The following is a 16,210-nucleotide window of genomic DNA, read 5'->3' as shown; positions in this document are numbered from 1 at the left end:
GGTGTGCCTGTGTTGCTGGCATGTGTTTCACAGCAGACTGGAGCTACAGCCAGAATTGTATGCTCTTTGCTGGGCTGATGTTTCTGTGTGTGTGTGTGTGTGTCTGTGTAGGGGTACATATGTACACATATGCTCATGTTACAGTCTGTCTGGGGCTAAGGGATGGGCTATTGGAATCTGTCTTCTGGGGGATGGCAGTGACTCCATGGAGTGATCTGAGTTCATTGCTCTGATGGAGACTAGATCAGAACACAGCTGGGGAAGAAAAGAAGCTCTCATGGAGTGTACCCTAGCTCCTTGAGGCCAGAAGACTAGTGATCCTTATCACTCTTGTACATGGTTTCTTATAAGGATATATATATATATACATTTTTTCTTTTTAGCTTCAAGACTATGTTTTTCAGAGTTTCTCTTAGTATACAATGATGGGTTGTGTCCTGTCTGTGGCAGATATTTGTTCCTGCATTCTCTTGTGTGAGTGATTCTGATAAAGTTTATTCTCTCTCTCTCTCTCTCTCTCTCTCTCTCTCTCTCTCTCTCTCTCTCTCTCTCTCTCCCTCCCTCCCTCCCTCACCCTCTCTGTCTGCCTCACTCTCTCTTACTTTCTCATTTTTTACTTGATTCCTTGACTATATTTATTTCTCTACCTATCTGTATTCCCATTTCTTTCACTCTTCCTTCTCCTCTCCCTATCTCATGTCTATTATCCCCATCTTCTACTAATCTGCAATCTGTATATCTATCTACTCTTCTATCCCTCGGTGTCTCTAGCTTTCACCTGCTTGCCTGCCTTTTTATAAGACTCTCACTCGGTTCTCCCCATCTGACTTTTATGACTCTGTTTTTCTTTCCTCTGGCTGCTTCATCTCTTGCAATCATTCAGCACTCTAGTGGACAGAGCCAGGCATGTGTGAGAATCTTGTTATACAGGGTATAGCTGCAGTGCTATGTTGGGCCTTTGCTTGACCTTGGGCACTAGGGAGAAGGTTTTTGATGGTTGAAAACTAGGTACTACCCAATATCAGGGCAGGACAGGCTGTGTCTGATGCTATTGCCGGGAACCTGTGTTGCCTAGTGTCTGTCTGTGTCAGGGTGATGGATCCTCTGATGGAAGCAAGCCCAGATCTGGGGATAAAGGGAGTTCCCATGGCTAGGAGGGGATAGCCCAGGCTCCACCCAGGAGCTGAGCATTTGATTGCCTAGCTTCAACACCACCCTGACTGGGTGGAGCAGCTGTATAAAACCAGATGTTTCTAAAACCAGAGTACATGAGAGACAAACTAGGATTTCAAACCCTGAGAGTTTTCTCTGCCAGGGCACAAAGTGCACAGGCTCCTTCAGACCCAAGTGACCAGGTCTTAGTACTCCTCTGTTTGACCCAGGGGCACAGTCCCTAGCTCTCCTCCCTCAAACCAAGAATTTCAGACCCCAGCCCTTCTCCCTTAGACCTGATCGTCCAGTATTCAGTCCTCCCACTTCAACTCAGGAGTCTGAGTCTAGACATCTGCCCTCCTCTCTCAAAAAATGAATACAGGCCTAATCCTCCTCCCTCAGGAGCAGGGGTTCAATTTTTCTTGCAAGCACAGATGACCAGGATTAAATGTAGCAAAGACAAGAAGACAAGGACAGATGAAGCTGAGCTCTTTTACAGATCCCTCCCCTCCAATTGGGGCTTATAACTGCTCTCTGTCCTCAATCTACGATGTCTTCCAAGTAGGGTTGTCATCATTTAACTTCACCAAAAGAGAAGGGTAAGGGTGATTGCTAAAAATGGAGAAGAAGCAGAGGAAAAACATGTATTCATTATAAGGACATCTCTTCAGCAGATGATGGGTGGGACCCTGGACTAAGTGATGCCAGGCACACAGAAATGACTCAGCAGGGGGCCCTGCCTCTGAGGAGATGCCAAACTAGTAGAGGAGGCAGCTGTGTAAATAGAGGATTGGGCACTGATGGAACTGAAAGGTAGGAAAAGCTTCCTGGAGGAGGCGCTCCTGACTGATGTGGAGTTAGGGGAGTGGAAAATGAAGGAGAAAGGTGTCCAAGGCAAGACTTATGGCTAGTTTACAACACACACACACTGAGTGGTGCTGTGTGTTATCATTTTGTCTAAGCTCTGACCCACAGTTCCCTGGCAAAAGCCAGGTGTTCCTGACTCACTAAAAAGAGGGCTGCTTGCCCAGTCCCCTCTCTCTTGCCTTCTTGTTCTTGCTCTGTCCTCTTACCCCTTCCCCCTATCCAGGTGCTCATGGCCAGCCTCTACTCCTCTAATGCTGTTCTCTCTCTCTCTCTCTCTCTCTCTCTCTCTCTCTCTCTCCCTTTCTCTGTCTCTACTACCATCTCAACTCCCCTCCCCATGCCCTGAATAAACTCTATTCTATACTATACCTTTGTGTGGCTGGTCCCTTAAAGGGAAGGGATGCGTCATCATGGGGCCTGAGGAGGCACTCCCTTCTCCCACACCTGGCCATATCTTCACCAAACACATTCTTTCTCTCTTTGTCTTTTTATAAAGCACAACACTGTGGAAGCACTAAGGAGTTGGGAAGTGAAGTCAGTAACAAGATCTGTAAGGCAATATTTCTTTATAAATGATTTTAGAGGACAGATACATCAATAATTAAAATTACCTGATGCCCTTGCAGAAGACCTGAGTTGGGACTCCAGGAGTCATGTCATATGGTTTACTTGTAAGGCTAGCACAAGGTTATCTGATGCCTTCGTCTGGCCTCTGTAGACACTTGTACACTTGTACATGAACATAAAGAGAATCCAGAGGACTGAAGTTTAGTTTCCAGCACTCCCGTGGTGGTTCACAATTGCTTGTGACTCCAGGTCCAGTAAATCTGATTCAGTTCAAGCCAGATTAAATTATATTAAAGGCAGGTTTGTTGGAAAGCTGAATTGGGTGGGAGAGTTCACTGGCTCCAAAGACCAAGGCCAGGGAAGTCCCTGTGGGGATGGGGAGGAAAGAGAAAGAAGGAAAGGGAGAGTGCAGAGAAATGAAAAGGAAGAGGAGGAGGAGAAGGAGAGAGAGAGGGAGGGAGGGAGGGAGGGAGAGAGAGAGAGAGAGAGAGAGAGAGAGAGAGAGAGAGAGAGAGAGAGAGAGAGAGAGAATATCTGGGTTATATAGGGAAGAGCCACTAGGGGTAGGGCAGCACAGCCCCTGGACTGGAAAGTTCAGGATTGGGGGCACAGTATGCCAGGCAGGGACTGAGAGATGCTGGGAGAACCTGGAGGCCAGATCTGTTTTGGCATCTACAATCTGCACCTCAGTCCCATGTCTGGGTTCTGAAACCAAACATTGAGGTTGCAGTTAACAGCATCAACCAAGGCCCAAAACAAAACAAAAACACCACCAAAAGAAAAAATCCCAGGAAGAAACAATTAGTAATTTTAAAAGCTTATTTCTATTTTATTATTTTGTATATCCATAGGTGTTTTCTTGTCTGTATGTATCAAATCCAAATCCTCTGCAACATCATTTAGTGTTCTTCTTCTTCTTCTTCTTTTTCTTTTCTTTTTTTTTTTTTTTTTGAGTCAGGATTTCTCTGTGTAGCCCTGGGTGTCCTGGAACTCACTCTGTAGACCAGGCTGGCCTTGAACTCAGAAATCCACCTGCTTCTGCCTCCCGAGTGCCTGGTGCATTTAGTGTTCTTAACCACTGAGTCATCTCTTTAGTTCAACAATCCATAAATTAAAATAATTTTTTAACTATAAAATAAAACCATCATTCTGGCCTTCCTCTAATGTTCCCATAGTCCCTCTCAAATTCATGGCCTCTTCTTTTTTTTTTAAATTATCATTTATCTATCTATCTGTCTATCTGTCTATCTATCTATCTATCTATCTATCTATCTATCTATCTATCTATCTATCATCATCAATACATTTATTGTGGATAAAATGGAGACATTGTCAGAGGAAAGAACATCTGGGAGAGTCCAGAGAGGACATGACTCTGAGCCATGTGAGGAGATCAGGCAGAGGTAAGGAGACGGGAGCAGAGGAACAAGGTACAGCAGCTAGGAGGACCAAAAGAGAGTTGAGGAAAAGACCAGGTAACAAAAATAGTTCAGTTATTTGGGAAGGGAAGCTGGGAGAAAGGCAGCCCAGCTTGAGGGCTAGAGAAGTTTATGGTGGTGGTGGTGTCAGGGAAGGGAGATATGCAGGGAGAATCTGGTGACCAAGTTTGCATTAATATCTTAAGTAGGCACCTCAGCAATCTGTTTTGAGTTGAAACCTAACATTTTGAGGCTCAGATTGAGCTCTAACTCTCAATATAGCTGAAGATGACCTTGAACTTGAGGTTCTGGTGCCTAAACTTCTCAAGTACTAGTATTGTTGGTTTATGATAGGTATTGTGACTGGCTTGTGGAGTGCTGAAAAGGAATCCAGAGTTTTGTGTATGGTTAGCCAGCACTCTAGCTACTAACAACTGCAGACCCAGTTTTTATTTTTGAACTTCTTTCCTGGAGAACCAAGGAGGCCACTAAAAAGTAACTTAAAGTATGTGTTCTATTAATTGCTTGAATCCAGTCATGTGGTTACTCTACTGAGTGTTCTGACTTAGAAAGTAAATACTTTGAAGAAATGCAGAATTAGAGACATAGGATAGGTGGAGGGTATCATTCACAGATCATGTGTTTGAACACTTGGTAACCAGCTGGTGGCACTGTTTTAAAGTTTGAGGAACTCTATGTGTGTGTGTGTCTCTGTGTGTATGTGTGTATGGTTTCTTAGTTCTTGTCTTCTTGAAGAAAAGGATTCAGTCAAAAGATTTGGTATTTCTTCCCATGATCATCTAGAAAAGTCCACAAAAGGACAATAAATACCACAATTCGATATATATATATATATACACACACACATATACATATGTGTGTGTGTGTGTGTGTATGTGTGTAATTTGAGTGTGTAAACCCTTGTTTCCTGCACAGGTATTAGAGAATTCCCAGGTGTCTTAGTTTCTTTTTATTTTATTTTATTTATTTATTTATTTTTTAATTAATCATTTTATTCATTTACATTTCAAATGGTAACCCTCTTCCCTCCTGGTTACCCCTCCACAATCCCCCGATCTCATCCCCCTTCTTCCCCCTCCCCTTGTCTTAGTTTCTAATATGAGGAGAACAACCTAACTGCTTCAAGAATGTTTAATTGCAAGGAAGTTCTAACCACAGGAAGACATGCCTACCAAATGGGTACCTACTTTGTATACTTTTCCCTAGTTACCTTTTGTCATAGTTAGCTTAAAGTGTCAACTATATACAGTCTAGAGTTACTTGAGAGGAGAGCCTCTAGATCAGATTGGCTTGAGGCCATGATTGACAGAGAACATCTTGACAAATGATTGATGTAGGAGAGCCCACCCCACTGTGGGTGGTATCCAAAGGCAAGTGGACCTGGGATGAGAGTACTTCTAACTAACCATGAGCCTACAAGTGATCCAGTCTAGCGGCAGTCTTTCATGGTTTCTTCTTTAAGCTCCTACATGAGTTCCTGCACTGAATTCCATTAAAGATAAGATTGTGATTTGAAATTGTAAGCCAAATCTCTCTCTCTCTGTGTCTCTCTCTGCCTCTTTCTCTGTCTGTCTGTCTCTTTCTCAGCATTTTTTTTATATCATAGAAAGAAGCTAGGACACCTCATATTGAACTTCTACTCAGAATTAAAATTTTTTGGGCTCTCTGTTTAGCTGTCAGACCCCGGCCACTGGGTAGATGAAGGGCTTTGAGTGTTATAAGCCAAGTCTCTCTTATCCTCCCACTCTATCCTGATCCACCAAATGTGAATAAGCTATCTAAAGAGCTCCTGCAGTAATGGGTTCAGTTACTGAGTCTATCATACTTTCCTAACCATTATGGACCATATACCGTGAACCATGACCAAAATTAACCTCTCCTTCCTCAAGTTGCTTTTCTTAAGTATTGGGTCACAGTAAAGTCTGTGTGTCTGATACAGGAGGGAAGATGGCTTTCCCGGACTCCCTATTAGATATGGGGACTGCTTCTGTCCTGTAGTTCTTACTCCCAAATTCCCTATTTTTCTTTCCCCCACAGCACTGATCAGCTTTCTCTATAATCTATAGACTCAATTGCTTAGCATATTTTTCATTGGTATAAGGGCCTCTCTTGTTAGAATGTAAGTTCTCCATAGGCAGGTGTCCTTATCCATTCTATACATATCTCTACCCTCCCTCTCTCCCTCCCTCCTTCCCTCCCTCCCTCCCTCCCTCCTTCCCTCCCTCCTTCTCTCTCTCTGTTCTTTCCTTTGGTTCTTCCTTTTATCCTCTTTTTCATTCTTCTTTGTTTTTTGTTTTTGTTTTTATTTTGAATTTTTTTTTTTTTTTTTTTTTTAGTTTTTGTTTTTCTGTTTACATACCCCTTCCTATGTGACACTTTGCAGCCCAGACAGGGTTTAACTCACCCTATGGCCCAGTTTACTCTCCAGTTTGCAATCCTTGGCAGTTCTAGATTAAGGAAATAAAAGATGTATGTCTGGGTCATGGGTCACCCTGTTTGCTTTTCTTGACTTTATTTTCTGAGTATTCGACTATTGCTCTATCTCTATCTTTATTTTCATACATCTTTCTCCCTCTTTCTCTGTCTCTGTCTGTCTGTCTCTCTCTTTCTTCTTCCCACCTCGAAACTCTCCACTGTTTCCCTCTGCTATCTCACACCCTGGAATTTCCCAGGGAGGCAGAAGAAAAGGAAGAGAAAAGAATGGGGGAGGAGAGATCACAGCAAACAGCAAAAGGAAAGAAGGAAACTGGGTGAAAGGAGGAGATGAGAGGAGGAAGAGGGCCCAGCAGCTGGAAGGCCCACACCCTACAGCTTTGTGGCTGACAGCCACTCAGTTGGGCAAGATATGGTAAGGAACTCCCAACAGTGGGAGTGAATGTCGGGGCTGGGAGAGGTGGGACTTGAGGCAAGGAGTCCCTAGGATGGGCACAGATCCCAGACACACAAGCATTCTTCTCCTCTGCTCCTGACTTCCAGGAACTGGGAGGGCTTGGATCCTAATGCTGCCAATGGGTCTTCACTGAGCTATTCCTCCCACACACAGCAAATTCCAGGAAATACCTAGACCTTTAAGATTCCTTTTCTACTGGGAAACCACCCAATGGAAGTAGTTTGCTTCATGTCTCTAGAAGGTAGCAATCCCACACAGACACCCCAGTGCTTAGATACTCTCCAGGGGGTTCTACCACTTCTATCCTTTTCACTGGAGGAAAAAAGAAAAAACAAGAGGTAAGAAAGAAGCCAGTAAATGTTTTCATAGTTCTCTGTCCCTGCTTAAACAAGCAAAGAACTGAGGCCCAAGAAATGTAATACCCCAGCCAGAAAGATGCAGCAAGGATGTGGGCTAGTTGAGCCAGGTGACCAAATATGTGTTCTGAATTAGGTCTCTTTTTATGGTAGGAGGCTGGGACATGCGGTGAGAGAAGAGGGGATAGGACCTGGATTCATGATCTGAGGAAGAAGGCTGGGACCTGGATATTTGAATCTGAAAGAGGGAGGGCTGGGTCTGGATCTAAATATGAGGGAGGAGGCTGGAGCCTGAGAGGCTGGAGGATACTTGAGTCTGAGAGGGCGTAGATGGAACCTAGATTCTTGGGTCTGAGGGTAGAGCATGGGTTCTAGACTCCTGGATCTGAGGGGGAAGGGTAGGGATCTGGACCCCTAGGTCTGAGACAAGAGGGCTGTGTTCTGAAGCTTTGAATCCATGGAAACAGGACTAGAGCTTGAACCTTCATGTTTGTGGGAGGAAAACTAGGGTTTATACTTCAGGCTTAAAGGAGGAAGGTCTTTATACTAGAAAGTATGGAAACCCTGGCACATTTTTTTTTTAAAAATATTTTTACTGTTTGTTTTAAAATTTTTGTATGTAAAGGATTTGTATATACATGCCACAACACACAGTTGGAAGTCAGAAGACAATTTGCAGTAGTTATTTCTCTCTTTTCACCATGTTGGCCCAGTGATCCCACTGTAGGAGGCACCATTCCCTAGGCATGTGATTGTGGTCTACATATGAAAGCTAGCTGCGTGTGAACCTGCCAGCAAGTAGAATCCTCGATAGTTCTTGCCATACTTCTTTAGTTGTTAAGTGAGTTTTTCAGTTGTAGGTAGTGCTGTGTGGAATTGCTAGGACTCTTGCCTTCAAGTTCTTGCCATGAATTCCCACAGGGTTTGCCTATGACCTGGATTTTTAAGTCAAATACACTCTTTCTCCCTCAAAGTAGCTTTTGGTCATGGTGTTTGTCACATCAGCAGAAATGAAATTAGACCTATTGCCAGTGTGTTCCTTAGGTTTCATACTATGGGTTTTAGACACAAACCCTGATTATATCATAATTGCTTGCATGCTACTTGAAAGGCTCATTCCCCCAAACACCTCTTTCTTTACCTATAAAATGAGATTATTTCAAGTCATATTTCACAGCATAACCCTTAAGGAAGAACCTTCCCAGAACAGAAGACATGAAGTGGCGACATCCATTTGTGGAAATTGCTTTTACCTTGCTGTGACCACAATGTCAGACAGAAATAACTCAAGGGAAGACTTACTTTTGCTCAAGGTCTTCAAAGGCTTCAGTCCATCACAGTGGGGAAGACATGTCAGAGCAGTTAAGTTCATAACAGCTCAGGGGTAAAGTGTTTGGAAAAGAGGGAAGGACATCTAAAATGGAGCAGGGCCTGTATAAAATCTCCAACTGTTTGCTCTAGTAACCTATCCACACCCACTAGGCCTATGTTAGCTATTTTAGGTTGATGGAATATTCTGGGAAAACACAATTTAATGGAGGAAGAAATGTTATCTTGATCATAGTTCCAAAGTACAGTCCGTCATAGATGGGATGTTATGGTAGCAGGAGCTTGAGGTGTCAATTGTATTGCACTTATAGTTAGGAGGCAAAGGGAGATGAATTCTGATGTTCAGTTCAGTTTCTCATCTGGGACCACAGCCCACAGAATGGTGCCATGCAAGATAACCTAACTTCCTACTTCAACTGACCTAACCAAGATAACTGCTAATCTAAATAATCTCTTGCAGGAGTGCTTGGAAGTTTATCTCCTAAGTAAAACATATCCTGTGAAGTTGGCAATCAACACCATCACAATTCCTAATCTCCTAAAGGCTGAAAACAGGCTGGCAACTTTCCAAAATAGCAGCACCAGCTAGAAGACAAGGGAAGACATTTTAGATTTAAACTATAGCATCACAACTGAACCAGCAGTCACTGGGTAGCTGATGGATGTGATGGGATGGGAGTAGAGACAAGACTGTCTTCTTTGAGAATATCAGCTCTGAAAGGTCAGCCTGGTAGAAACTGGAAGAAGCTTGTGTTCCAAGTCACTGTCGATTCCAAGACTGGTTGTCTTGGGCCAGTCTTGACACTCATTTTTATCTATTTTAGACCATGAGATCCAGTCACTATGTTGATGTATGTGGGCAGCCTCAGTTCCTGGACTGATCATTCTCATTTTTAGATTGTGGGGTAAGGAGATTACTCTTCCCAGGGCTACTAGAGGAGATTTCTCAGTGGGAAGTTTGGAATGTTAATGTTTTGGGGGAACTAGCCAAAAAGTCTGCAACGTAGAAAATTGACTCATTAAGGGCTGCATGGGATGGGACAAATGGAAGATTCTAGGTCAGAGGCCTAGAGACCTCCTTTGTGTCAAATGCTTTAGTTACATATAGGGAAGTGGTCAAAGCCACTGTGATGACATCCCAGCGTGAGAGAGAAAAGGAAATCGTGTTGCCATGGTTTTTTTTGTTTTTTTGTTTTTTTGGCTAGTGCTGAGGCTTAACATGTCACACAAAAGTATCACTTTCCATATCAACAGTGTCTGAACAGCAGCAAGGGTAGGCAAAGGCCTTTTATTCCAGCTTTCCTTGTCTGCCAGGCTCTACAAGAAAGGAACAGAGTTGCCCACAACCTCACTTGGTTATTTCATCAACTCCATGCCACCCCCCAAAATTTAAACTGTCATCATAGAAGAGATTGAGGGACAAGCCTCACAGGAAGATCATAGAAATATTCTTCCTCAGCACTGTCTACTATTGGACTATTCATGTCCCATAAAAGTCATTTTCTCTTTCTCTAAATGGCTCACAACCCCCACTTCCATTTGCCATAGGGAAGGGCATATACAATTCAAAATCTTGTTAAATATTCACTTTTTATTTTCATTATGTGTCCTTGTGTATTCCAGGAACAAATGTGCTTGACTCCCCTTTTCCCCTTGCTAATTGTTGATATTTTTCTGATACTCAAATGTCAACTTAACCTTTTGTCCCTAATCTATATCTATTTCAGCAGATTTTCAATCAACTACAGACTGCAAGCTGCTCCAAGCTAGTAAGTCCTAGGTGCTTCTGATGGGATTTCTAACAAGCCTGAATATCTGCATCCTAGATGGCTCCAAAGTGGTTAGCCCCAAGTGCTTCAACCTTACAGACTGCTCCAACATGGCCAGGATTTCTCAAGGTTCAAGTGGTCCTGCAGAGCCTGGACAGCAAGTGAAGTAGTCTTCATTCCTCTCTCTTTCTTCCTGGCTGTGACCACCATTCCAGCTTTCTTGAGTCCCTAACAAAGGGGCTGTGATCTTGGAACTTTAGAACATTTTATGTGCTATAAAATTTTGAGATCACATGACTAGGGAAAATGTGTCCTGACATAAGACAGCACAATCCAATCTATCAATTTATATATGATTTCTCGTTTAGTGTCTTCCAGAAAACCCTGTGAGGTAAACATTTAATGCCCGTTTTACACAAAAGGAAACCAAGACTCTATTATATTCAGTGAGATTCAGAAGTCCAGTTCTTGGAGCTAGGAAAAGGTTGCTCAGGAAAGGGAGAGAAAAGAAATAGGGTAATGGAATAAATGACATGAGAACAGAAATGGGGACTATTTGGGTGGTGAGGATAAAACTAGAATACCTCCTCCAATACTGAATTCGCATAAGTGACATTCTTTTCTATTATTATTAGATATTTTCTTTATTTTATACTTCAAATGTTATCCCCTTTCCTGGTTTCCCCTCTGAAAACCCCATATCCCAACCCCCCTTCCCCTGCTCACCAGACCACCCACTCCCGCTTCCCTGTCCTGGCATTCCCCTACATTGGGGCATTGAGCCTTCACAGGACCTATGGCCTCTTCTCCACTACATATGCTGCTGGAGCCATGTGTCACTCGCTCTATGTGTACTCTTTGATTGGTAGTTTAGTTCCTGGAAGCTCTGGGGGGTACTGGTTAGTTCATATTGTTCCTCCTATGGGGCTGCAAATTCCTTCAGCTCCTTCAGTCCCTTAGCCTTAGTTTCTCTCTCTTTTCTCTTGGAACAACGATTACATCAGAGATTGCACAATGAGATCCATATGTAATAAGCCAGCTGATGGGCTCCCCAAGCTAGCTGTAAGTTTCAGTGCCCAGAATTTGAGGACAGTGGTCCAATTTGTAGACAGAATAAAGTTAAGGACTCTTAGATGAGCTCATCCTGTCTGTAGGGTTGGTCATAATTGCCAGTAAAGCTGAGAAAGTGACTAGAAGACAGGCTGAGCTGTGACGAATTTGTGAGCCAAGCATATTCATTTGTTACAGCTTCCATGGTAACGAAGACTGATGAGACAACAGAATATTGCTACTGCACAGTTCTGTAAGCTATAAATTCAAGATCAAGGATTTAGCAGGACTGTGAGAGAAGATCTGTTCCAAGTCCATAACCCCGTAACTCAGCTGCTACTGATTTGTTGACAGTCTTTCACAATGTTTCCTATCTCTCTGCCTTTTTCAGTATGTGCTGTCCCCCCCCTCTCTGTGTGTGTGTCTGTGTGTCCAGATTTCCCTTTACACAAAGATTCCAGTCATACTGGATTATAGCTCTACCCTGGTCTGATATGAATAACTTAAATAATTATATTTTCAATGACCCAGTATGCAAACAGGTGACATTCTCATGAATTTTGGAGAGATGTTGGAAATGCCAAGAAGTTTCATGCAGCTGGGAGAGGGGTGTGGCTGGAGGAAGGGAGGGATGAGGAGGAAGGGAGAAAGGGAATTTCTTAGAAATTTATGAAGTTTCTCTTTTCCCTTTTCTTCTCTTCTCCTTCCCTCCATCCCACTCTTCTCTTCTTCTCCTTTTCTTTCTTCCTTCATTTGAGAGAGTTTCTTACGCAGATCAGGCTGGGCTAGCACTTTCTAGGAAGCTGAAGATGATCTTGAACTAATTTCTTACCTCTGTGTCCTGAGTGCTGGGCATACCTCACCATGTCTGGTTTATTTGGTGCTGGGGATAGAACTCAGGGTTTTTTGGATCTAAGTAAGCACTCCACCAACTTAATATTATCTGTAGATTCAACAGTAAATTTTCTAATCCTATTGCCAACAATTATGTTACAGTATCAAACAACAAATAAAACATAGCACAGGGCAGGAGAAATGGCTCACAGTTAAGAGCACTGGTTACTCTGCCAAAAAATCTGGGTTTGATTTTCAGTAGCATGGCCACTCACAATCATCTGTAAGTCAAGATGCAGGGAATTTTATGCCATTTTCTGACCTCTGTGGGTACCAGGCATGCACTTAGTGCACAGAAGTATGTGCAGAAAATACTCATATACATAGAATAAAATAGATCTTTAAAAATAAGGAGAAAGAAAAGTGACTCCACCTTCCCCTATAGCCGTTGACTGCCAATAGCTTCTCTGCCTTGGTGTGGCCTCAGGAGCCTATTCCTAATCTATACTGGAATTTTTAATTGGCTTGATTTTCTGCAGTTCTTCTATATGTAAGCATGGCTGTTTCCTGTGAGTTCTTATGGGCAGCAACCATAGCACATCCAGAAGGTCGTATTTCATAGCATTTCTCCTTTTCCAGCTCTAACATTCTTTTTGCCCCTGCTCTTCTACAATGTTCACTGAGCCTGAAGGGTTTGGTATAGATGTCTTGTGTCTGCTTTATTTCATTTATCTCATTGAATATAGGTGCAACATTGTTATGTATACTATACTTCAAAAGTTTTACTAATTTTGGAAGGACAAATTGGAGGCAGAGAGGAAAACCATAAAATTCTTGAAATTAGAGCAATGATGTCATTCCAGCCTGCTCTAACCATCTCAAATACCTGATTGGGGAGGGAACCCTGTTTATGTGGAAGAAAAAGAAATTGGGGAACTTTTCATTTCTGATTTTCAGAAATCAATGCCTCTGCCTATTATGTGATATGGAAAGTAAGCAGGCCACCCACTTCCAATGGAAATAATAGGGCAATAGATGAATTTGTCAGAGGTTTCATCTCTACCCTAGTTGCAGTTCTGATCCCTTAGTTCCCTGACACAGAAATGCTTTGTGTTCAGAGGTTCCTATCCTTAGAGTTGGTGGCTTCCCAGCCTCCCTTCTGTGCCTCTAGATTTTCAGATGAAGGAGGGGGTAGGAAAAGATTGGAAATTATTTTAATACCTATTCATTTATTTGTGTTTTGAGACTTCATAGTGTTAAACAATGTGTCCACACGGTGACACAGAGGACAACTTAAAGAAATTAGTTCTTTTCTTTCAGGAATTCTTGGAATAGAACTCAGGTCACTGGACTTGGTAACAACAGTGTTTACCTGATAAAGCATCTTGGGTCCCAGACATGAATTTTCACTGGTTTTCCTGTTCCACCCCGCTCAGCTGCTAAACACTTTAAAAGTCATCTTTCATTTCTTACATGCCAGGAAATACTCTCTTCCTCTCTTTGGTTATTTCTCTTTTTTCTCCCTCCCCCATCCTCTCTTCATCTTTGTCCTGTCTGTCCCTCCCTTCTCTTTATTTTCAGTAAAAAAAATGTAGTATAATATATGCAGAAAATATTGTACTTAGCACAGACCATTTCTTGACAAATCTTCCCATGGTTAATGTGTCTGTGTTAATAGGTCTATGTAACCAACACTGAATAAGGAAAGAAAACATTCTTGAGCCCTCTCTCAATCTGCACTGTAAGTGTAAACATTGTCATATATATACTTGACATATTAGGTGCCTGAGGATTCTTAGGCTACAGGCTATGAAATTCTATCCAGCCTGGGTTTAGCAACAGTTGAGTTCAAGGCTATCCTGAGCAATTTAGTGAGATCCTACCTAAAAAAAATATTAAAAACCAATGGAGCCTGGTGTGGTGGTACATACCTTTAATCCAAGCACTTAGCTGGTAAAGGCAAGAGGATCTCCAAGTTCAAGGATAGCTTGGTCTACATAGTGATTGCCAAGACAGCTGGCACTACATACAGAGACCCTGTCACCAAAGACTAGTTAATCAATTATTTGCAAAGTGGAGATATAAGAAGTGATGCAAAAATGTAACTCACCAGCAGAAAAAAAAAAATGCCTAGATTTACTGAGTAAAGGACTGGGCATGACTCAAAGGTAGAGCTCCTACCTAGAATCTTCCAGTGAGGAGCTAAGGTAGCTTGGGGGTAGAACTTCTGCCTAGAATCCACAGTGAGGGTCTGGGGGTCTGGTTCATTCTAAGAAGTAGGGCATTTGTTCATCATGTATAAGGGCCTGGTTTCTGTTCTCTATATCGTCTCCACCATAAATCAATAAGGAAAAAACTGATACAAAATACCATAACTAAATACCGTAAATACCAAAAATTAAAAGAGAAATATCCATATAACCTTTAAAACAAAAAATAAAAATAAAGGCTACAGAGCATGCATTATTTGTCTCCTTTTATTCACATTTATTTTGTGTGTGTGTGTGTGTGTGTGTATAAATCATAATGTGTGTGTAGAAGTCAGAGAAGAGCTTGCAGGAGTCAGTTGTGTCTTTTCACCATGTGGGTTTCTGGATTGAACTCAAGACAGAAAACTTGGCTGCAACCACCCTTCCCTACTGAGCCATCTTGTAGGCCCCTAGCTGCCTTATTTTTCAGCCTTATATAGGTGGAACTTTACCTAGGGTTTCTATTTTTGCTCATGGTATCTTTCATAACTTCATGTCTGTCAGGCACATCCACAGTAACTGATATAGTGACAATTTACTCCCTCATCTTATAGAACAATGATTTTTGTTTTTGTAGTATGTAATCTTGTCTCTGAAGGATTTTCAGTAAATTCATTGTCTCATTGGTTTCTACTGCTATGATAAACACAATGACTTTCATTTTAGAAATTGTAGTTCACCACAAAGTGAAGTAATTCAGGGCAGGAACTCAATGAAGGAATCTGGAGGCAGAAAGTGAGGCAGAGACCTTAAAGGAATGCCTCTTCTTACTAGCTTGCCGGCTTCCCATGGCTTGATCAGCTTGCCATTGCTTCCTCTAAAAATGTATTCATTTTATTTTATGTATATTAGTGTTTTGTCTGCTTGTATGTGTACACACCACAGGCATGGGCCTGGTACCTGCAGAAGCCAGAGGAGTCACTGTATCTCCCAGAACTGGAGTAATAGATGTTTGTGAATCACCATGTTGGCCCAGGAAACCAAACCCATGTCCTCTGCAAGAGCAATCAAATGCTCTTAACCACTAAGCTGTTTTTCCAGACCAACAACTTGCCTGTTAGATGACAAAATACTCACTGCCCAGGGATGGTACTACCCACAGTTTGTGGTGTCCTCCCATGTCAATCATTAATTAAGAAAATTACAGACTAACCTACAGGTAAATCATTCATTTTACAAACCAGAAGATGAAAGCTCAGAGAGATGAAGTCCTGAGTTCCAGGAGTCTGTTACTTCCCGCTACCCTCAGCTGTTCTTGACTTTTTAATTACATGCTCTAGAGATATATATTTCTGACACAGACTATTGGGTCCTGGTCTAACTCTATGGTTTCTCTGGGTTGTGGTCATTAGTGGAATGTGTCTCAATCTTCTGGGATTTTTGAGTAGAACTGAGGAAAAATAGGGGGGAAGTAGGCTTGGGGTTACTTGAGTAACAGGAAATCAATGTTCCTTCTGATTTTCAAAATGCACGGGATGTGGTTTAACTGTGTCATCACAACTAGAGGTTAAGACAGAGCCTCTTGGAAATAAGGTACTGTACAGTCCCCTCAATCATAGGTTCCTCACACTCCCAAGTTCATAATAACCCGAGCTTCCTTTTTCATTGTACTTTTCACCTTAGTGACTGTTTTCTTATCCTCTGGAATGGGGTCTATAGGGAAAAATGTATTTATTTATAGCTCTTGTGAATATATATAGTAGATGTA

General features: G+C 42.2%; 2 long non-coding RNA genes across 2 annotated transcripts in view; both read left to right on the top strand.

The window, feature by feature from the left end:
* LOC147000503 (uncharacterized) overlaps positions 1-2,285 on the top strand; it is a 7,809-nt gene extending 5,524 nt beyond the window's left edge. The window contains exon 3 of the long non-coding RNA XR_015045986.1: positions 772-2,285. This is a non-coding gene — a long non-coding RNA (uncharacterized LOC147000503). The remainder of the gene's footprint in view (positions 1-771) is intronic.
* Positions 2,286-6,580: 4,295 nt separating this feature from the next.
* On the top strand, positions 6,581-12,056 carry LOC115029746 (uncharacterized). Its single transcript, XR_003835305.2, has 4 exons — positions 6,581-6,873; positions 9,061-9,321; positions 9,425-9,505; positions 10,331-12,056. It is a non-coding gene; the product is annotated as an uncharacterized LOC115029746 (long non-coding RNA).
* Positions 12,057-16,210: the final 4,154 nt, after the last annotated feature.

This window comes from Mus caroli, unplaced genomic scaffold (genome assembly GCF_978045245.1).
Source record: "Mus caroli unplaced genomic scaffold, Mus_caroli_1 scaffold_18, whole genome shotgun sequence".
Classification (NCBI taxonomy): domain Eukaryota; kingdom Metazoa; phylum Chordata; class Mammalia; order Rodentia; family Muridae; genus Mus; species Mus caroli.
Note: the sequence above shows the minus strand (reverse complement) of the source record. Positions and strands in the feature narration are given on the sequence as shown.